General features: G+C 36.7%; 1 protein-coding gene across 2 annotated transcripts in view; it reads left to right on the top strand.

Moving 5' to 3' along the window:
- The first annotated feature begins 262 nt into the window (after positions 1–262).
- LOC145968805 (uncharacterized) overlaps positions 263–24,586 on the top strand; it is a 58,385-nt gene continuing 34,061 nt past the window's right edge. Inside the window, exons 1-2 of one of the 2 annotated variants that reach the window (XM_083094609.1) lie at positions 263–1,882; positions 2,438–2,589. The gene's annotated coding sequence lies outside the window, so the exon portion shown is untranslated. The remainder of the gene's footprint in view (positions 1,883–2,437; positions 2,590–24,586) is intronic. The other variant, XM_083094608.1, reaches the window with a different exon arrangement.

Here is a 24,586-nt window from a genome sequence, read left to right on the forward strand (position 1 = left end):
GGGGCCCCGGAGGGGGTTGGGAGGAATGGGGTATCCAAGTACCGCTATACCTGGAGTCGCCCCAGGCGAAATACATACCTACCTACCTACCTAGTGCGTGTTCTCTCTCTCTCTCTCTTTTCTCCCTCCCTCCCTCCCTCTCTTTCTCTCTCTTCCTCGCAGTCGATCGCTCCCTCCTCCACCTCCTCAAGTTCCCCTCGGGCCCCGCTCGCGCAAGCTATACCGCTGGAAGTACACGCCATGATGCACGCCATAGAGCAACGGCGGGGACCGACCAGTGGCTTGCCTCATCTCGCCGACGACGCGCGTCGCGACGTCGCCGTCGACCTCCTTCTCTCTTTTTTTTCATTCTCTCTTTCTCTTTCTCTCTCTCTCTTCACTTTGCCGTCCTGCTGTGTGCGAGGAGAGTTTATTCGTCCCGCTGAATTTCGACCTGCAAAAGGGTTTTGAGACCTCTAGGAGGATCTTCAGGAAATTGTGACTCTGACCGTTTCGAGATAAATATTTAGCAGAGCTTTTGATCAGTAGAAGAGTTTCGAATCTTCGAGTTGGACAGAGAGTTGTTGAAATGGCGCGTCCGATCAAGATCGCTGACACAGTTGGCACATCATCGTAACAAAGTGTTTCAGAGACACTTTTCTATTTGAAGAAGAGTGTTCATCATCTTCGTTCTCCAAAAGTTCCTCGGCATCGCGATCGACTTCCGATTGAAGAACTAAGGAAGAAAAAGGAGAGCCACTTCCTACAGGTATTCCTGTCTATTTAGGCATTTGCGTTGAATCGATCGTCGTCATCGTCGAAAGATAACGTCGCGGCAACTCGAAATTGGCAGACTAAGGATTGCCGGACAATCGCAGCGGCGAGGTGGAAGAGGACGCCGCGAAGAAGGCTCTCCTTCTTCTCGAGTGCTCACCTACCTACCTACCTACCCTACCACTTCCTCCTCCTCCTTCTCCTCCTCCTCCACCTCTTCCTCCTCCACCACTACCATCGCGCTTACAGTCGTTTGGTTGCCGGCGAGCAATACGGTTTACGATCGCGTATACGCGTCTAGAAACAGCTGGTACCGCTGGTCGCGTCCAGCGATCGCAAATCCTCGAGAACCTCGTCGTAAGGACTGGTCCCTGTTTGAACCAGCTTGCCTGAATACACGGGCTCGTGGGTTTCGAAGAACGTATCCACGCGAGTGAGAGTGATATTTTTCCGGTCTTCTAGAGACGGTACTGCGCGAGTGCAGAACAATCAAAGAAATAGAAACCCCGAGGATCTCTTACGTTAAAAACCCAAAGAAGTAGGATTTACATCTTAAGGTTCGAGATCTATTCAAGATCTATTCCATCCGGTGGAATTGAGAGTTATAATAATTTATATGTTGGAGAATCAGAAAATCTCCAAAGTCCGAGAGGGAAAATCTGTTAAAAGCTAGGATCCTGAGATCTCTAAGGGTTTGAGAGGAATCGGGATCTGTCGTATTTTGGGAGAGTTGACGGGAAATTAGGATCGCACATTGCGTTCCTAGAACGCTCAAGTATCCAGGACCTAGGACTCGAGAAATTAGCTTTCTCCGGGGGATCGAGGAAGGTCGCATGGCCACCAGGCGTCGGCGCGTCTACGTGGTTACCTGTGCGAGGAGCGTCAAGCCGCGACGACGCTTCGCGTCATCCAGCGTGTCGTGCACCACATGATCGTCGACCAGTGAACGACCTCTCGTCGAGAGAGTTTCGGCAGCTTCTCCGCGACCGCGTTGTTAATCCGTCCGAGGAATTCCCACCAGCTCCAGAGTTCCCTGGAGGGTCCTGAGGGGGAGCCATTTGGACCGACCTTCTGGTCTTCTCGAGGTATTAACCTGGCAGCGATCTCCTCGTCTCTTCTATTCACAGAGGTTAGTCACTCGCTTCGTTCCGGTATCGTACACACACACAAACACACACACACGCGTGTGTGGGCAGGAGTGTGGGTACCAGCTCGCGGTGTAGCGATTGCTCGCGTGTGCGTGCGCCTATATGTATATAATGAATGTGTGTGTGTGTGCGAGCCTCGTGTAGATATATATTTATCCGCGTTGCGAAAGTGCAGCAAGCCGCATTATTTGCGGCCAGCGAGGTGTAAACTTTTTTCGGTGATCGATCGGACGTTGTTGCGGATGCGCGACTGCTCTTTCGAAAAAGACACGTCAAATTTCATCCCAAAATTTTGCATTTCACAAAATATGCTTATACAAAGCTATTCTCCTAAAGACATAAATACTGATGAGCAGATATCTTTCCCTAAATATCGAAAGAGGAATAATGTTCCCTCTAGAATGATTAATTCCATCATTACTGTTATTATTAAAATTTCTGGATATAAAGATGATTGGTGCACAATCATAGATAAAATCGCACACAAATGTACAATTTCTTTGTCGATCGCGACCGCGTATAATCTCGAGTTACAGGTTACAGATGAAGGCGATGATGGAGGTGTCGTCGATTTCGCGTGGAAATCTTTGCGATGACGCAGCCTCCGATTCATCAATCGCGCCGGAGGGATTCTACCTCGCGCGCCCACGACGCACGTTTCGAAAGGAAATTACACGGCATCAACTAGGTTCAAAAATTATACTTATATATATATGTGTATATTTGAAGGAGAATGATGATATTATATTACTGATGGGTAGCGCATTTTTCGCGACACCCGTTGCTGGTTTATCGCGCGCGCGAATCGCGATTAATGGAAAAATATTTTCAAGGAAATCGTTACTTAATAACGATTTCCTTGAAGCCTTAGTGCGATACGTATATTCGCGCGGCTCATTTTCGATGGGAAATTACGATACGATGCAAATGAGCGCGCGGGCGCCGCGAGGAGAAAGCGCGCGATCGCGATTATCGTCAAAATTGTATTTTTTCGTGCGCGCATCCCGCCGAGTAAACACGGAACTCGATCCTCGACACGGTATTGCCTGAGAAAAAAAAGCAAGCAGAAACCCACAAGTGTCTATATAAAAATAGAATTTAAAAAAAAAGTAACAAATACATAATCAATTACGAGAGATAGAAAATAATAATAAAGCAATATGCATAAATTTAAATAATCATATAGATTGAAAAATAAATAATAATCAGAAGTTAAAATTTGTTTACGTTATATACAGGGTGTCAGGGCAATCTCTTCTCAAAAAAAGCTCTTGTAGCTTACCTCGAGAGCTTTTCAAAACACTATAATAAAGTATTTTTTATCGAGTACTTTTCGAGTTATGAGGCTTGAAATAATCTCTTAATTTTACATAAATAAAATATCTAGTAAAATATTCATTTTTCGATTATCTTACCTTAATACTTTTACGTACAAAATAATGAGAGGAATCAATTGGTGTAAAAAAAAACACATAATTGTTTTGAAGAAAAAATATCTAATTTGCAATTAACAATTACATATTTTTTTTCTTTACACCAATTGATTCCTCTCATTATTTTGTACATAAAAGTATTAAGGTAAGATAATCGAAAAATGAATATTTTACTAGATATTTTATGGTTTATGTAAAGTTAAGAAATTATTTCAAGCCTCATAACTCGAAAAGTACTCGATGAAGAAATACTTTATTATAGTGTTTTGGAAAGCTCTCGAGGTAAGCTACAAGAGCTTTTTTTGAGAAGAGATTGCCCTGACATCCTGCATATTAAAATATATCATTTTGATTTATATATGTATAAAATAATTAGTCGATATGAGATACGTGAATTGAATCGATATTAAATTGAATGATTAATATTCGCAATGATTAAGATTCGATCGCGTTTTCAATGCGATGAAATAATTAAAAGTAATCAACTGATAAATAAGTCCATACGTTTCTGTCGCTTCTCGTACGCTTATCTTTTTCCTTTCGTTGACGTTTCGAGAAATCGATTCTCTCGCTTAAAATCGACCGCAACGTATCCGTTCTACTCGGCTATGAATCGCCGGCTGCGAAACAAATAATTGGTGAAAAATTCCAGCTGCTCACGATACCGCAACCGTGCCACAGTATTAATTAACTATAAAATCGCAGTAATGGCGACCGTGTCGCGCGTGCGGACCTAACTTTTCCGCGTGTCGCCGAGTAAAAACCGATCACGCTCGCAGATTCCGCGAAAGTTGGAGAAAGAAATTTGGAGATTCGAGAATTTGAAGGAGCGAGCGAGAGAGCGAGTTTTATCAAATCCCCCTCTCTCGAATAAACCGACCTCGATGGCGAAAGAGCGTGATCTAGTAAAATCAAGTTTCCAGGGAATTAAAGGAGAAACCGTATTCAAAAAATAGGGAAAGTTTATTTTTATGAAAATTTTATTTAAAAATGTAAAGAGAATGTGTCCCTTTCGACAAAAGTCTTATTGTTTGTCAGAAATGAAGTTTCTTTTTATGAAAGTGTCATCATTAGATAGCTCGAGATTTTGTCAAGAGTCGTGACCTTTTAATATCGCGATGTTTCAAGCGGTATTTAAATAAAATCTGCGTCATCTTTTCTACCATTTCGAGTGGACAATAATTCATTTAGCAGAGACACTGAGAATCGAGTTTCAAGAAAAAGAGGGCGCCTGAAATGAATCGGAATCAATTTTAAGGACGATTTTGTGACGTCGGTTTCGAGATTTTTATGACGGGGGGGATTCGCCTCCCGTCGTTTGTCGCTCGTGGAATTTTGGATGAATCTGTTATTTCTGTCCGGGGAAACCGTGCGTGGAATTTTGATCGTTTCGATTCCGGTCTGGCACCGGTTGAGAGGAGCGTCCAGAAACGGCGCTTGTTTTTCGAGAAAAACGCGGGACAAAGACACACGTGGCTCGCCTCTTCTTTATCTACGAGCATAAACATGTCGGACGTGCGGTCGACAAATAAAAGCACGTCTAATAAAAGCCTCGTCTAACAGCGCTATTTTTGGCGCCGGCGAAATCCGCGGGCTGGCATTCCTCGCTATTTTCATCCTAATTTAGAATCCCATAAACTTTGACTTTACCATAAAACTCCTCTAAGAACACTGAATCGATCGAGTTAGATTAGGTTAATTTATCCTCCGTAAAAATTATCTTATTTAATAAAAAAGATATATATTTTGTTTATGAAATATTTTATTTAATATAATAATTTTTATTTAATGAAATGTTTATTTGATAAAAGAATATTTTTAAATGAAAGGACGAATTTTTGAATTAATTTAATTCAATAAATATACAATCTTTTTGTATCCATTTATTAAACTTTGAAATTTTTATATCCTGAAATTGTTTATTCTCTCAAATTTTATTTTTTGTCTGCTCTTAACAAAATTTCAATACTTAAAAAATTACAAGAATCTTTTTTAAAAATTCTAAAATTTAAAAAAGAATAAAATTTCAATTATAATTCTCTCGATACATTTTTTTCAAGAAAATGATTTAGATTATTGTCGCGATCGTCCTTTCGATTGCATAGACGGATTCCCCGAATTCAAAGGGGCATCGATTGCGAGATGAAGAAAGAAAAAAGAGACGAGCTTACGGAATACAGCAAGGGCGGAGGAATAGAAATCGCCGGGAAGACGAGACGCCGAAACAAAGGCGAAGATCGGAAGGAGGCAGACGCAGGAGATACGCATCTCCGAGCGTGGGATCGCGTGCGTGTTGCCGGCGTTCAAGTCGCCGCGAGCGGGAGATATCTAGGACGCGTCGCCCCGCGTCGCGACGCATAATGACGCCGACGCTTTTGTAATCCACGTGACTATCGTGCGCGACGTGGGCTAGTAATGCCGAGTATTGTCTTCGATTGAATGCCGCCTTTAGACGGCTATTTCAAAACGCACGTATCTTGCATACATCTTGCCGGCATGAATTTTTTTTTTCAAACCTTTATCAGAGGGAAATAATGAAATTAAAAAATCGAATTATTGAACGTCCTGTGTCAATTGCATGTGTGATTCGCGCTTTTAAACGAATCGAGATTTATTTAGGAAATAAAATTTGTAAAATATTCCCTCGGCATATTTTATATAGCACTAATAAAATATTGTTAATATAAGAATGTAAGAATAAATAAAAATAATAAAATATGAAAGTAATAAAATAAAGTAATAAAAGTAATAAAATATAAGTGTAATAAATATAAATTAATAAAATATAACAAATGAAAAGTTTTCATTTCTATAAAAAAAAATTATATGAATTAATTTATTATTTATAATTTCATTTCTATAAAAAAAATTATGTGAATTAATTTATTATTTATAATTTCTTTGTCAGTAAAGTAGATTGATTTTAATAATATTTTAAAACAGATTTATACACACATGTACGTGGAATAATGACCGATTTATTTAACAGAAATTTTAATGAGATTCATGATATCTAAAAATTTAGAATAATTAAATGTAATTATTTAAGAGAGGCGACTATAATAGATGTAAATATATATAAAACATCATTACGTAATACAACGTATAATGCAAACTAACGCGTTGTGTTCTTCCCGGTTACATGAATAATAATTATCGAGCATCTCGCGTGTTTCATTGAAGAGGATGAGAAAGCAAGGCGGATTATTAATAGTCCTTTTTGCTGGCGCGCGCGATGCCCGGAGGAAGACAGTGGAAGGACACGTGAGGTCATCGCCGCAAAATACATCGCTGATAGACCCGAGGAGTCCGTTGAATTTCTTTCCATGACGATCCTTGGGGCCCCGAGGATGACCGGCCGCGAGGGGGGGGGGGGAGGGAAAAAGAATTGATGTTGGAAGAATTAAATCGATCGATCGATCAAGCATCGCGGTAACGTAACGCGAAATATTTCTGAAACGTTAACTGGTCTCGGTCTTGATTTCGATGTTATCGATCACGGTGTCGATCTTTAGATGGCGACGTAACGTTTCGGTCACGATCGATCGATCTTCCGAGATAGTAATTCAATTATTTCTCATACAAGACGCTCCATTATTGGAGCGAACAGGCTGACCACGTATGTATGTCAAGAAATGAATATAATAAAAATTTTTCTACGACCAGCTTCGATCGCTCGACGATAAAATCCCTCGAGCGTAGATGCAATTGCGACTTTGGGATATCCTGGAATCGCCGATCCTTTGGGGAATTAAGGATCCTCGGTATACAATCTGCTCGTAAATTGTAGGACAAAGTTATCGTCGAGTGACTTTCATCAGTTTCTAGACGCTGTTAAAATACTCTACGAGTAGCAATGAGTCACCGCTTTCTATCGGAATGTTAATGGCGAATGCACATGTGTGTTCTGGACGAACGGGGGGGGGGAAAAAATCCGATTTCTCACTCTTGTTTCTCTCTTCGCATTATTGTATCAGAGACGTCCCCGCGAGATTAACGAAAAGAAAAAACGGAGAAAAGTCGACGAAAGAGAACTCGACATCTTAAAAAAAAAAAGAAAAACAAAAAAACGTTAAATCTCGTAATCCCGCTTATTTACTTCGTTGCGAAAGGCTCGATCAAATTTTAAATCGCAAACGTGTATACACGCATAAATAAATTCCTCTCGCGATGACGAAGTCGTTTGCTTCGCTTAATCGAGGCAAAATTCGTTCCTTCCACTCCTTGATAAATTATCGCTTTATCGGGATGAGTAATGTTCGACATAATTTAGTCCCCCTCTCTCCGCTCTGTAGAAATGATTAATTAAAATTAACTAATTAAATTTATTTATTAAAAATTTATTAAAAATTTCGTTGAAAATTACGTCGAATCCAGTGCTAATATTTAACGAAATCTATCATTTTTAATTTAGTCAAATTAATTAATGCAGAATTCTTTTTAAATTCTATGTTTTAAATTCTCATTTAGAATTTTTGATATTGACCTATAATAAAATTAAAATTATCTATATATATAAAACTAATATTAAATAAAATTAATATTAAAACTAATATTAAAATTAACTATATATATAAAACTAATATTAAAACTAATATATTAAAACTAAAATTAAATATATAAAAGAATAAAATTAAATATATAAAATTAAAGAATATAATAAAATAAAAGATATTATAATAAATTGTAATACAAAGATTAAAGAGATATTTCAGAAACTTTTACATTGTAGATTCTAAATTCTAGCTCTTCGGATTCTTCTGAAATTTTAATTTCCGTCAAACTAGGTCAAGCGATAATCTCCAACGGAATCTATTATTCGCACATCTATTAAGCGTGGATTCTAATCGACTCTGAATTATGCACCGCGTTGCAATAATCTACACGCCGCACTTAGTTGCGGGTTTCGCGAGGTCTAATATTTTCCGCGAGCTCTCGGTCTTGTACGAGTGCGGGACAGGTTCCGACGACGACGACGTCGGCAGGATACTCTGACATTTGCCAGGTTGATAGTCGAGTGGTTCACCTATAGCGCGAGGTGCACCTATCCGCCGCGTTATACCCGGTGTCCCGGGAATCATCGAGTGTTCTTCGAGAGTTTTTACGCTGACGATACTTTCTCAGAATGAGAAAAGACCGTCACTTACATTCGCACATTTATCCAATGTCCAAAACATTGCGAATCCTTGCGAGTACAAATGAAATCGATCGAGAAATGACTTTCGATTTCTCGAGATTAATTATAGAATAACGCGGACAGACGGAACGTTCTTTGTGTATCGATTGCAGAAAGAAGATGAAGATAATTACGCAAGATGATTGATCAATAGCTATCGATGAATCAGAATACTTCTCTCTATAAAATAATTCTACGATTTGGATAATCTCGGGCAACTTGCATGGTTTATAATCGATCCGACGTTTCCGTCGAAGGAAGATCGATTCCAGGTCGAGGAGGCCGAGCCGAGGACGACTTCCGGTGGCGGAGTTTTCGGGCTACTCGACAAAGTAGGCATTAATCGCACGGTCGCTTGTTAGATCCTACGCCACATTTCGAGGGAAACGAGTTGAAAAAGCAGGCTAAGGCCCCGGGATGGCAGTGGTACGATAATTATCGGCTAGAAAACGCGGGATGGCGCATATAACGCGGAGTCGCTATGTAGGCAGTTGTAGCCGCGATTGCAGAAGCGAGCTTAGGAGCCGAGGGCAGGTTTGCAACCGCTGCTGCCAAGAGAGAAATTTCTGCAGAGTTGCTGCGCCGTAGCGGTCGTTTCGACATAGGTGCAGGATCGCGGGGACTCCGGACAGGTGCGAATGTAACATCGTCGCTATCGTTGGCGAACGCGCGCGAAACGACGCGTCCTTTTTACATCGACGATCTTCGAGCGTGATAATTTTGCGAGGAAACAAGGTGGACGTGTGGTCGCGATCGAGACGTTTCAAGCGAGAGGGAAAATAGGCTCGCCGAAAGGAGAGAAAATGACAGATTTTCGTCTTCAGCCTCTCTTCAACGTCGAATCTTTCTCGTAGATATCTCGGTGATTGTAAAAATAATCGAGGAGGAACTTTAGAGAATTAAATCTCCACGAGCCAAATAAATACATTCCTCGGTTAATTTCAGGTGAAGTTTGCCTTAATGGAATTTTAATTTCAGGCTTAGTTGCAGAGATATATGATGCAAGAAATTGGAAAGTCGCTTTAATAATTTGAAAATTATTAAATAAAAATGAAAAAGGAGTTTTTCCGAATTAAACTTCGGGAAGAGACGCGACTATAAATTCCAAAAACTATATTTTTCAATTAAATTTTCTTAAAATCGAATGGATATACAATATATACGCGACACAAGAAATTGGAAAGTTACAATAAATGACGACTTTCGCGATATTTTTGCTGCGGAAAAATCGGAGGATTAATTCATGATCGAAAAAATAATATTCGTTAGATTTTTTGAAAATGACAGGTCGTGACGTCGATTAAAAAAAATTCAATCTCTTCATAAGTTCCACTTTAATTTATCTCCTTTTGTCTCGAGATTCCATTTTAAATACGTAACGTCTAAATTTCCGAGACTTCGACTTCTTTCTGCCTTTTTTTGTCTCTATAAATCTCGCGGCGCGAGAGGAAATGACTTCATGCCGGTGAACAGACTTCGGGCCGCGCCATGAAAAGACTTCTCTCTCGGCGTGCACGTGTAATTAAGGGTGTAATTAGAACACCGGATAAGAGCGGTTTAGAACATTACAAAGGCGGACCATTACGGTGGTTGAGAGAAATGCATACACTCGAGTATACTGACCCAGTATTCTCAAAAGAACAACCACCCGTTTCCGTACGAAAAAAATCGTTCCATTATTTCCTTAAATTCTATCATTACACTTCATTTAATGAAACACAACAATTAAAAATATAATAGGCAATACAATAGATTTAATTGCATTTAATATAGAAAAGTAATGTTCAGAAAATACACTAAAATATGTACATCATTTTAAGAAAATATATTTGTAATATTTAATCAAAACCATAAATTTAAAATTATTCTTAAAAATAAATATTTCTCAAAAAGTTGCATAATTTTTTTCTAATCACATGTCATCTCCTGGAAAGTCGAAAAAATGCACCTAAATAAGCTTCTACAAAAAATGATACAACACTTTGGAGAACAAAATATTTTAATATTAATTGTTCAAAGAAGTACCTGTCAAACATACGTTTCTTGGAATCTTTTTTTATTCAAAAAACTGAAATTTCTGAAAATTCCTCTATTCGTCCTCTAATGTCCTCGCGTTTGATTGGACAGCTCGTATAAAATTACTACGTCTATTCGCATCCGATATTTATGTAAAATGTTTTTATCCTCCCGTGGATTCCAGGCTAATATCGCGCTACTCGACGTCGGAGATGTGATTATATGCACAAAAAAGAAGGCAGAATCGTCGCGGAAGCTTCTCGCGCCTTCGTCTCGGTTGTCAGAGCTAATGCAAAATCGCGAACGTGCCGCGAATATAGCACGTATACCGCTTCATGCACCTTAATGACGGTGTCGCCCCGCGTTACTACGCGCTGTATTTATTAGCGCGAGTCGCGCTTAGGATAGTACGCGTCTTAATTAGCTTCGGCGGCTAACGAGGTTACTCGGGACGATACCGTTTCGACGATGAGCAAGAGAAGAAAAAACGCGTATAAACCTTTGTAAATCGACGCGAGAAGGAAACTCGACCATAAAAGTTTTTTTAATTAAATTTTTAATCGATTTAATTCGACGAGGAGTTAAACACTGGTAACGGTCCATTTTTTTAAAGATGTTAAAGAATCATAAAATAAAAATTTAATTTAATTGAATAATTCTATTTTCGTTCAGTCAAGTCGATCTTATTAATATTTTCTTATGTAAGATATTGTGATTATTTAATTAAAATTAATAATAGTTATATAAAAGATTGTAATTATTTATAAATTATTTATATTGTAATTATTTATAAATATAATATATGTTAATTAAATGTACATTAATTTATAAAAGATAATTATTATACTTCTTAATTCATAATAAATATTTTTTAAACATATTTATACATATCATCATTTATATACAACTAGAATCATTTTTTAAATTGATAAATGATCTTTATATTATTGAAGATTCACGAGGGATTTAAAATAAAAGTTTCGAGTGTTTAAGAATCTCAAGATCTCTCTCCCGGTTGCGCGGAGATGGCACAAGCGGTTTTTCTGTTGGTAGAAAAAAAAAATGCGAGACGTCTCGCTTATTTACGGCCACATCGCAGGATACGAATTACTGTCATACCGAAAATCGGCGGCAGGAATCGCACAAGGATCACGAGTTTTACTTATACCGAGGTGGCCTTTGAACTCGCGTTTCGACAGCACGGGATAAGCAAAAAGCTGTGAGCTAATGCATAACCAATGGAGCGGAATCGAGACATGGCGGAGCCACGCGATTAACGACTGTCGTGACATACCGCCTTTGCGGATGTCGATATCTCGAACGATCTCGGTTATCAGTATTGATGAAATTGTCACCCTAACTGATTGAAAAATGAAAAATATTCCTCTTATTTTTATACGATTTTAATAAATGTATAAATATTTTCCTGGAAGAAAAAATATATATTTCATTATTCATGTATTTATAGAAATTAATTAATGTAAAAAAATGTTTTGTTATTAATTAATGTGTATATATGTATTTATAAGAAATTAATTTTTCTTCGTTTCCTAAATAATTATTATATTTTCTAAATAATTATTATATTTCTTAATACATTTTTAATATATTTAATATATTAAATACTTAATATATTTTTTAAATATATTTAATATATTATTAATATATTTAATATATTAAATACTTTTTTAATATATAATATAATAATTAAATACATATTAAATACATTTTTAATATATTTAATATATTAAATACTTAATATATTTTCTTAAACATATCAAGTATATCATTATTTCTAGATAATTTACAAAATTTATTAAATTGGTAAGTAACTTTCATATTATTGGAATTTTAATATATATTTAATAATCTAATATATATTTATCGAGTCTGTGATGAAAAATTTTTTCTAAAAGAGAGACGAAAGGTTCAATGTCGGCAATCCATCTTGTACGAAAATTCGGGTTGCCCGAATCCGCGATTAGTTCGGACGTACGCGTAATGTAGGTCCCACCATATAATTTGGGCATAAACGATAGAGTGGCGTGTGTTTTGACTTTCTCCACGTGTCTGTTAAGTTTCGTTTCGATTCCCCGAGACGCGGGGATATCGCTCCGGGGCCGGTTCAGATCGGTTGCGCAAATCGGTTGTGCTCGCCTCCGAGTACAGAGAACTTCCGTTCGTCAAAGAAAACGGACCGGACCGGCGGCTGGCTGACCCAGTTTGCCGCGCAAGGACGCCGCGAAAACGGCCGTTGTTTCTCTCTCTCTCGGCTCTAACAAAACCCGATCCTCGAGAGGGTGGAGCAGCGCGCTTTCGAAACGCGACGGTAATTATCGGTTATAAAGTAATACCGGCCCGCCTGGGAACTTGCATCGACGCCCGGACGCCTGACGATTCCGTCCTCGTCTTCGAAACGGCGGAAGTCGAGCGTCTTTTCTCTCTCATTTTTCTTTTCGCTGAGTGTTTAATTAGAAGAGCCGTCGCGGTTATTCGATGACCGTGTATTAAATGTAATGAGCGATATCAACTTGATAAAATTGAGATAAGGCGCTCGATATTATATCCTCTGGCGCTTTTCGATTTCAACAATATCCACAATCGTATTTCAAGAATATATAATTATGCTCATTAAGATAATTATGGAATATAAAAATTCCTTCTTACATTCTTTCCTCTTATGTTTGTGATTATAGAGATTTTAATTTTATGTCGCGTTAATTAATATTAATATATTTATATACAGGGTGTCCCAGACTTAACGAATCAGCCGTTAATGGTAGATTCCTGAGATCATTTGGAAACGAAAATCTTAATACCAAAATGTTGAGAAAGATGTAGTTTCGGCGCTATAAAAGATTAAAGATTACCAATCGGCGCGTTACGTTCTCCTGTGCTCAGAGACATAGCATCAAGGGGCTCGCGTACAGCGCGATAATATCGATATCGATAGAGGGATGAATATAAAATAAAAAACAGGATTCTGCAGTGAGCGCGATTGTGTTTTCCATGCGATAGTAGTCAATAGTTTGGACATTTTTATAAAGTCTTTCTCAACATTTTGGTTTTCATCTCCAAATGATCTCAGGAATCTATCATTAACGGCTGATTCGTTAAGTCTGGAACACCCTGTATAATAAATATATACATGTGATCAAAAATATTTGCATATAATTATTATTTATATAAATAGATAGTTATATAATTAATATTTATATTAAAATAAAATATATATAATATTTAGGCACTTTTAGAAAAAACGTTTGATACAAAAGTTTCTTATTTTTTCACGTACAATTCGAATCTGTAATAAAAAGTACCATGTTCCCCTAAAAAAATTCAACTTTCGATCCGAATGGCGTATTTCCGGTGGGAATCAAAAGTTGAAAATATCACCATTTGATAGAGCGCACCCGATTTACTTAAAAATTGTTCGCGATTTTTGATAAAAGCCATTTATTTTCATTTTAAAAGGGGTGGTCTGGGACACCCTGTATAATACTAGTATTATTGTATTAAATAAATTATTGAAAAATAAAATAAGAAGAGTGAAGAGTAGAAAAGAAAGAAGAAAGAGAGAGAGAGAGAGAGAGAGAGAGAGAGAGAGAATAAAATTAAATATTTTTAATTTGACTCTAGCATATCGAAAGATGATAAACGACATAATTAAGAAATGGAAAGGTAGCGTACGAGAATTAAATTTAAGAACGACACATCTAGAAAAGAAAGAGCGTTGAACGCATCGTTGATTTTAGCAGTAATTAAATTTCCGAGTTAATCAACCTGACATTAAAGTAGGAAATTATATTATATATATAAATAAAAAAAAAGTAAGAAAATGGTGCCAACAGAAATTAAACTTAAAAATGCTAGAACTCTAAATAATAATCTTTCGCGCACAAAAACAGCATCTGAAATTCCTAAATATAATTAATTCGTGAATTAATAGATCACGAGAGGATGACAAATTGCACAATTGAAGGAAAAAAAAAAGCGATTAGTAATAGTCGAATGTAAAAAGACACACGCCGCGTATTCATAAACGAAGACCAGAAGTGGATCCCGATTAACGGTGGTCGATTAAAAGCGAGCGTTAAGTGCGTTAGACGAGCGCGACACGTGACAGAAGCAGCCAGGGCCGGTGGACGATTAATGACACCGGCGTTCTCGCGGTAGCGTATTTGGATCGCCTCTAACGATCGGTCACTGTAAATAGGTTGAAGGCGTACCCGGAGGGGGCTACGTCGACATCGAGGCCGCGTTCCATCGCATTAAAGTCTCCGCGGTTTCACGGAATACGCGATACACGCGCGCGTTTCGTGCGTGTTGCCCTCGCGGCGCAGAAATTCCTCGGGCCGTCACGTTGGTGTCACTCAAACTCACAAGACTGGATCGCTTCAATTTTATTGTGTCGTACGAGAAAGAGAGAGAAAAAGAGAGAGAGAGAGAGATACCGATCATTCCATGGCGAAATAGCTGTTCAGTTTCGTCAGCCGATCGAGAGCGATCGATCGATTGTCAGAGGCAATTTATGGTGGGAACAGTCATATATAAAGTGGGGAGAGGCCCGAGTCTCTTGCGTTTCAAAATAATGGCAGTGCAAATTCTCCTCTGCATCAGCCTAGTTCTCATCGATTCGTTTCTAAAATAAAATCGAGAGTCTTAAAACTTAATACTTGAATATCGCAACTGAAATTAATTATACAATGACGTCTCTTTTTGTGCCAACATGCTTAAAAAAGGAACTCTTTTCTCTCGTTATTGCCTTGTTGAGAATTATAATACAAACTCGTGAGAGCAGAAAGTTGAGAGAAATTACTTAAAGGGAAACCGGTACGGGATTCACGAAACCGGTGTATATAAGCCACCAAATTCATTTACGATTCCTAAGCCCGAGGTATTCGAGACGAGGTCCTGGTCCCCTCTTTCAGAAGCCGCGAAATCACGCTTTACACATCTAATGTCGAGAGTCTACCTCTGAGATAAATCTTCCGACTTCCGAAATTGCTTTTGACGAGTCGTAATTTCGCGATGGTCCCCTTCTCGCCTCCCTAGGCCCCGTCCCCTACCCAGAAAAGCGTCGGCGCTGACTACTCCTCCAGGCGGATGGCTGCCAAGCCCTCTTGCACGAGGCTGTCTCGTTGTTGGAGCAACCACGGCACTTTAGCTAGGTATGAGAGAGCGCGGACCCCCTCGCACGGGGGGTAGAGGGTGGAGGGGACGACAGGCAGCTCGGGGCGATGTAGGCGTGCGAGATACCTACCTTATCCAGTCTCTCTGGCATCGGTTGGTTCGGTCACGTGGTAACGTCAGCGAACCGACCGACAATCTGGTTGCGCAACATCAGGCAGACCAAGACGACGACGATGAAGGAACGATGCTTCGCTTCGTTTCTTCGTTCTCCATGGTAAATAGGCTAAAAGCGTACCCACCTGGTATGTACCTGACACCGCGAGACCGCATTCAATCCCAATATAAGTCTCGATGTTACTCTCTTTCTCTCTCTCTCTCTCTTTCTATCTTTCCTCGACTCCCACTCACCTCGCCTGTCGTCGTTTGCTCCTTCGAGAGGTCGACCGCGCTTTAATTGAAATCTATCATCTACCTCCGTTAGAGTTTTCTCTCGTTTTGACACGAGGTGTCTTGCAGTAAATTTTAAAGAGAGATTATTCTCTGAATAAATATTTTCGTGTGTAAAAAAGTGCGGATCTTGTCTTGATTAAGTTGCTATAAAAATAATTGCTGATTGCACTAATAGAAAATCATTGCCTCCTTATAAACTTTCAATTTAATTAATTTCTGTTACATGCAATCATATAAGATCCATCGTATGCCAAAGCATTAAATTTTACTTAAACGGATTAATTAATATAAACGAGCGTAAAAATAAATAGTTATAAGAAGATTGATAATTGATTAATAATTAATTAATTTAAGAATCGATTTAGATTTTTTTCTTTCTCTCGGATAAAGATATTTGTTCTTAAAATTCGCGCTATAATTAATGGGATTTCTGGGGCATCTTATAAAGAGAAATAAGACTAATTACGTCGCGTAAAGATAGGTCAAAATCTCTTCTTATAATCTTTCGATTTTAATTAATTTCTTTTATATAAAATCCATCATACTAAAGTATTAAATTTAATTTAAATGGATTAATTAATATAAATGAGTGTAAAATATATATATAATTATAAAAGATTAATAATTAATTTAAAAATCATGTCAGGTTTTTTATTTCCCTTTCGATTTTATTTTTCTCCCAATCTTGGAAAAATGCTGGAAAAAATATCGAAACAAAAAATGCACCAGCGATCAAATAAAGACATTTGCGTTCTCCAAAAGATGGTCTCAAAATTCGCGCTAGCTATAATTACATGAAATTCCTGGGACATTCTATAAAGAGAGATGAGACTAATTATATCGCGTAGGATAGGTCAAAGGCGAAAGCGTGTTTCTCTTATAATCTTTCAATTTTAATTATAATTCTTCTTACATAGAATCCATCGTATCAAAGGATTAAATTAAATTTAAATAAATTAATTAATATAAATCGAGCGTAAAATGTATGTAATCAGAAGAAGATAAACCATTTTAATTAATAGTTAATTAATTCAAGAATCACTTCAGATTTTTACTTCCCTCGATTTTACTTGGCTTTCTTCTCGATTCTAAAAAAAATCTCGAAACAAAAATACATCAACAATCGTTTGTGTTTCACGAAAGATGGTCTGAAAAAATTCGCGCTGCCTATAATTATCATGGAATATCCCGAAAGAAGGATGATCTGGACCATCCTAAAGAGGGATGACACTAATTATGTCGCGTAAGGTAACCCATCAAAGGCGAAAGCGCGTCGCGGCGAAAGGGAAAGAAAAAATACAAGCAAGAGAGAGAGAGAGAGAAAAACAGAGGGAGGGGAGACATGATGGTGCCGCGTGCCATTATAACGGCCGTGAGGAATTCCGTGTTCCTGTCTGCCGCGATGGATGTCGTGATGCCTCGTCGTGATGCGAGGAAATCGAGATGAGGGCCCGGGAGGATTCGAAACGAAATTCGGCACCTCGGATGCGGCGGATGATATCTATAGACGGATGCGGAAACTGGGTCAACTGGCTAACGGTGAAATTCGTGCCCCGGCACGAAAATCCACTTTGTAAATCGCGGCCCTAGCTGCCGGAAATCTTCCGATTAATCGCGATCCGGGAATCGTAGACGCCGGCTCGATAACGAAATGCTCGGCCGTTTCTTATCGAGCATCTCTTCCTGAAATGGACCCGCGAATTGAGAGAGAGCCTGCGATTTCAAGCGAACAATACCTAGAAGAAAGTATAGTCCCAGAAATATACATACTCGTCATTATTATTAAATAATGAATAATAAAAAATTAAATAATAAAAAATTTATAAAATTTATAATAATAATTAAATTTATAAAATATTAATAAAATTTATAATAATAATAATTTTAAGCCATCGAGTTCGTTTTCGAAACAGACATCGATAATTAAATTCTACGAAGCTATCCATAATTAAAATTAATTATTTCCTAGCGATTAATAATTAGGGCCCGCGATCGCGTGCGAGCGTTAATGATTTGAAAATAAAAAAAAAATAATCTCTTTTTCGCTCTTTTCCACGCGTGACGCGAATAAACGTCTGTCTCTCTCCCTCTTTCTCTCTCGCTCGATTTCCTGAGAACTTTAAAATCGCGCACGCACCTGAATCCAGTTACGGTCTCGCACGACTGAGCAAACTGGAAATTTCCACGGAACCCGGCGTTGCTTTTGCACGCTGATATTTTCCCTGGCATCGGCGCGTTTTTACACGGACGACCGGCGTTGAGCAAGAAACCGCGAAGCGACGATAAAAATTTAAAACGGAGGTAACGCGCGATCTGCGCGCAACGTCGATGGCGAATGGATTCGCTCCTGTTCGCCAGTTGGTTCGAGTAAAGAGATGAGCAAGCAGCCAGAGATTCACCGCAAAAACCATCTAAACCGTTTTCGGAAAGAAAGCTGACAACATTAAATTTAACTCTAACAATGCGAATTAATTATGACTTAATAATTATATAAAAATCACAATAAAATATATAATATAATATAATTATTTAAAAATATAATAATATAAAAATAATATAATAAAATAAATAATAAAAATAATTAATAAAAATAATATAAATGTAAATAAATAATATAAATAATATAAATATTAATAAAAATAATATAAAAATATAATATAATAAAATATAATAATATAATAATATAATAACATAATAATAAATATATATGCAATACAAATAAAATATAATATGATATTTAATCATGTGATAATATTAATGATTGATCTAAAATTCTTTCTAGAAATTAATTCGAACAATTTACTAATTACATAATTCTAATTCTGCTATAATTCAGGAATTAATGTTTTCAACATTAAAAGTTAAATTAAAAAGTAGAAAGAAAGTGTAAAAGAAACAAAGAGAGGAGAAATCAAATCTAACATTACGATCAATTTTCCTAAATAGTTCCCGTTACACGTTAAATTATTGAACATGAAAATGATAGTCGGGAGAGATCACTTTTTGTTTCAATTGTGCAGCTTGTCTGAATTTCTTTTTTTTTTCCTTTAATCATTATATCTTAGCTCTAGAGAATAAGGCCCAATTAGAGAAGCAGCGGCCAAAAACAAGACAAAATCGACGGCACGTTTAAGTCGGTAATTTCGTTCGCATAAATTATCGTAATCGCCACTTAGTGAGGCATTTAAGCGCTTCCTGTGTTTCGCGCGTCGTAAAAGGGAAAGAGAAAGAGAGAGAAGTGTCTCTCCCGATTGAAAATATAAAACAATCCTTGACGGATGCGCAGGTAACTTCTCTCTGGATGCTTCTTACGGTTCGTTCAGTTTTTATTGTCGCGACGCAACGCACAGAGTGTTTCGAAAGTTGTCCACTTCGATCGCAGAACTTGTCATTTATTTTTAGAAATGATGTATTTATACTCACTTTAAGGAGGGAAATACGAGATCGAGATCGATCGAGAAAATCGACTTTTCATTCAATTCTTATATATTTTAAAAAATATGATTTATATGTTTTAATAAAGTCAACAATTTCCATAAAAAAATTTTTTATAAAAATGAGTATAATTATTATTAAATATTTAACAATGAACTTTTCGATTATTAGATGTACTATTAACCGTACAAAATCGATTTTTGAATTTTTGTGTATTTTTTAAAAATATGATATATATGTTTTGATAAAATTAACAATTTCCATAAAAAAATTTACAAAAATGAGTATAATTAGTATTAAATATTTAACAACTTTCCGATTGTTAGATGTACTATTAGCCATGCGAAATCGATTTTTGAATTTTTATGTATTTCTGAAAAATGTGATATATATAATATATTAATAGTTTCTATAAAAAAAAATCATACGTATAAACACAATTAACATTAAATATCTAACAATCAACTGCTAAATGTAATATTAATCATGTTACAAAATCGATTTCTCAATTTTTATATGTTTTTCTAAAAATATGATACATTAATAGATCCCATAAAAAAATGTATAAAAAAGCAAGCGCGGAGTTAATAGCAAATATCTAATGATCAGCTTTCCGATCGCTGGATGTAATATTAACCGCGTTACAAATATCATATCAATCACTTCAAGTTACCTTAATAATATCTCCAAGTGATAAAACGAAGTAAATAAGCAAATGACGAGCCTCTCATTAAATGTTACAGCGACGATAATGACGATTCCGGGACAACGTCGTGTGAAAAACGTGATGCTTGTATCTCCCGATGCGAGAGAAGCAATCGACCGACAGTTACAGTTACCGGAGTATATATCAAATTTTAATCGAAAACCGAGATCGCGCGCGCATCTCTCTGTCTCTCTCTCTCTCTCCTCGAGACTAGACGTTGCGTAGGCCGACTCGTCGGCCTAGAAACATTCGCGGAGGCTCGAGCCCGTTGCGTTTGTGCACGCGCAAGCGTTAATACTTTAATTAGATGCTCGAACGGGTTTTAGCGATCGGAGGGGGGGGGGGGAGGAACGAGAGTTACGTTTTTCCAGTCCCTGGATCCTCGGCGATTCTGCGATCGAAACGAGGGAAATCGACGATTAGCGGCGTTGTTGCGATAAGCGCAGGATGCAACCTTTTTTCCCCGAGAATCTGATGTAAAATGAAAAAAAATCGGCGGATTGTTTTTTTTTTTGAGGAATGAAAGATACGCCAGAAGATTAGAATCGAAGAGAAAGGTATTATCCTACATTGATGATTTTTTTTAATCCTATTGATTTCTGATGGATTTTTAAAATCCTATATTTTATCCTATTTCTTTATTATTTTTTACTATCCTCTTTTCTATATTTCTCTTATTTTGAAATTTTAAAATTTTATTCCATTTCCTTTTTAGTGTCTTATTACGAGATATTGTATCTTATCATTATAACATAAAAATATAATATATTATAAAATTGATTATAAATAATATAAAATATTATTAATATTAAAATATTATAATATTAAATATTATAAAATATTATTAAAATATATTATAACATAAAAATAAAGCAAGACGGAGAGAAGGACTGAAGGAAACACATCACTTGTGTTTTATCAATTGATTCATTGAAAATTCTATTTTTTTTAAATAATTTTATTTTAAATAATTTAATTTTATTCTCTCGTTTCACTTTATTTATTTGGTTTATCGGATGCTAGAGATCTTTGTGAATGTTGAGAAAAATTCAGAATTCCCAGGATACTTATATCCATCCAAGGATATACCGATAAGCGAAACGGAAAGAAAGATGCGTTATTCCTCCAACCTTGAGTGATTTACATTGCTGCCGGATATATTCCGTTGTAATTACGCGATCGCGCTAGTGACGCGTATTATAAATAATTTCAAGTTCCTATTCATCCAAGAGCCTCATCGCCTCTTGATTGGACTTATTCGAGCCATGTCAATATGCAGTTTTTGTTACACGATGGCCTTTCTGTTTGCCACACATCTGAACTTCTGATCCTATATATTATACTGATTAATAAATCAATTAGAAGCGGCAATGAATCAATACCTGTCATTGATGAATTTACCTCGACAATGATGTCATTTTCGTACGAAGCAACCTTTCTCATCATAACTGTTAACCTTAGCACGGAACAAGATACTTAATTTCTAATATGGTAAAGTGAGATTATTACTCATCGCAAACAAGCTTATTCTCAACTTAAAATGTACTCCAAACAATACTAATAATATTTAATAAAAAATTCAAAAGCTTAAATCAAATATACAGGAAAGACAGAAAAAGGAAGAGAAGAGAGAGAATTTTGAATGAAAAACATATATATTATCTCACTCTATTAATAAAATTAAATATTATTTAACTGTTAAATACTAATTTAAATTCGTATTTTTGTTAATTTAATTTGCGTGAAATTATTTTCGGGCCGACAAAGATTTATTATTGATTTAAAATAAAAATTAAGAAATATGTAAAATATAATTTTTTCTCGCTTATCTCGGAACAAATCCGACCAACGATAACAAGGCCAATACGAGCCTTTGGCCACTGTTATAAAGTATTTTTAAAACAGCTCCCACTTTCCATAGGAAACCTCTATAGTAAATATTAGTTCTCTATAGCAAATATTAAAATTGATAATAAAATTCTCTAAATTAATATTTTAAAATTTTTATAAATATTTAAAATTTTAATTAATATTTTTAGATTTTTAGTAAATATTATTATTCGATTTTTATTTTATTGCATACGTGCACCAAAATCGAAAAGCTCGCTTATCATCGCGTTGCTCGACTTAAAACAATTTTCATTCTAAAATACTCAATTTTCTCTTAATTTAAAAAAATTCAGATTAGAGGATCACAAGAGTTTACCCCAGAAATACCAATTTATTCAAAATAATTCCGAGATTTTTACAATATATTTGAGACGTATTTTTATAAAATTTTTACATGCATTCTCTCTCTCAATCACAAAGCGTATTTACGCGCGACTGATGACAAAGTATCTCGCGCGGACATCTTATTATGTAAATGGCCGATACGTCTCTGGAGATGCTGCTCCAAACGCGCCGTATCCACGACGAGCGGCTGCTTTCACGAGGTCTCGATAGAAATCATCGGAGTCGCGCTTTTCTAATCGCTGATTTACGATATTCCGCGGCGCGTATAATTATCGATCTTTTTTCTCTCTCCCTCTCTGTCCCCCCTTTCCCCCCCGCGTTTCGCGAGATTAATGATGCGCGTATACTTTTTCGCACGCGAACGCTCTGAAAATTATCCGCGCTCTTAGCGGCGCGTAATTACGCATTTCGTCACGCTGCCGGATAACAAATTGCCAGTATCTCGGATCCCCAGCTGGTATCCCGGCGCCGGGACGCCCCCCCGCGATCTTAACGACCGACCCGATCGTCTCCTTCAAGGCCCTTACGCCTTATTGACGCCCTGTTGACCCTTTCGAGTCCTTGCTTCTCGGGAGAAAAATTAGAAACCCCCTTCCCCGGCCGAGAGAGGGTCGTTAGACGCAAATGAAAATTACCACGGGGGAAATAATTAATTGTTTTTCATGTTTATCTAGCGCCGAGAAAGAAATCATCGAGCAAGGGACAAATGACGAAGTCATCTAGTACGCAGAAATAATTAATAAGTCTCTGCGTGAATCATCGTGATTCACGCAGATGTGGAATGATGGAAAAAAGTTTGTTCTCAATCTTCTTTCTCCTGCATTCGATTCTTGCATTAATAAAGAGGAAAGGTGGAATTAGTTAAGAAAGGTCGATCGTAATGAATCCATCAATCTTCAGGAATTAAATAATATATTTTTAATATGTATCTTTTTAGCTTTGTTAATGTAATTCAAGTTTTTTGAATTTCTTTGCGTCTTTCCGATATATTTCTCTAATATATTTTTAATATTTGTAACATGATTTTTTTATATTAAAGAAATTTTTTTCCCATTTATAATACAATTAAATAAATAAATATATATAATTATCTATTTTAATTATGCACAGATAATTAAATAGATAAATAAATAAATGAATAAAAATATGATTAAATAGATAAATAAATTATTGAATAATTATATAAATAAATAATATATATGATTAAATAGATAAATAAATTATTGAATAATTATATAAATAAATAATGTATATGATTAAATAGATAGATAAATTATTGAATAATTATATAAATAAATAAATAAATATATAACGTGATAATATATATATAACGTGATAATTTACGCGAGCTAACAAATAAATCAATGATAAAAAATACTTAAGAAATTATCCGGGAAGAAAGTTGTGATTATACATTATGCAGATACGGTGCGTTCATCGTTTTAAATTGAAGGCGAGCGAAGGAGGGTAGGGTCCTCCAGTATATCGCGACTGACCCATTAGCGGGCGTAAATCGCGCGGACGTGTTTACGGTTGAGTTGTTTGCATCTTCCGCTTTACATAATATTTAATTAAGAGGAGGTGGAGGAAAAAAACGGAGGCGAGAGAGAGAGTGAGAGAAGGAGCGACGATTAAGGGAGCAATTTATTCGTCCCACCGGCACTATTTATCACTTCGTGGCGCGTCCCGAGAACGGGCCCAATATTTTCGGGATATCGAAGGAGGAAGCGAGCGTGCACGTTCGTTCTACGCACTGACTCATCTCGCGATTCGAGGACTCGATTTATCATCCTGCCGGAGAAAATTCAACGCTCATGAATATTTATCGCGCGCAAAACAATCTCCTCGTTTTTTTTCCCTCACCTCCCTCCCTCCCTCTTCCTCTTCCCTCGCCGGGGCACGTGCAAAAATTAGGACAGGCGCTCTTAACGAATATAAATTTTATTGCGAGTAAAATATAATCTCTCTTTAAATTTCGAATTCAAAATATCCAAATATTAAAACATTAGCTGTTTGATTAATTCTAATAAAAATCGGGGTTCTTTATCAAGTATGAAAAATATTTTTATAAGATAAAGAATATTCCTATTTTCATTTTAAT

The sequence above is a fragment of the Camponotus vicinus genome, unplaced genomic scaffold, assembly GCF_025532165.1.
Source record: "Camponotus vicinus isolate PSW18456_S1 unplaced genomic scaffold, iyCamVici1.0 SCAF_3, whole genome shotgun sequence".
NCBI lineage: Eukaryota > Metazoa > Arthropoda > Insecta > Hymenoptera > Formicidae > Camponotus > Camponotus vicinus.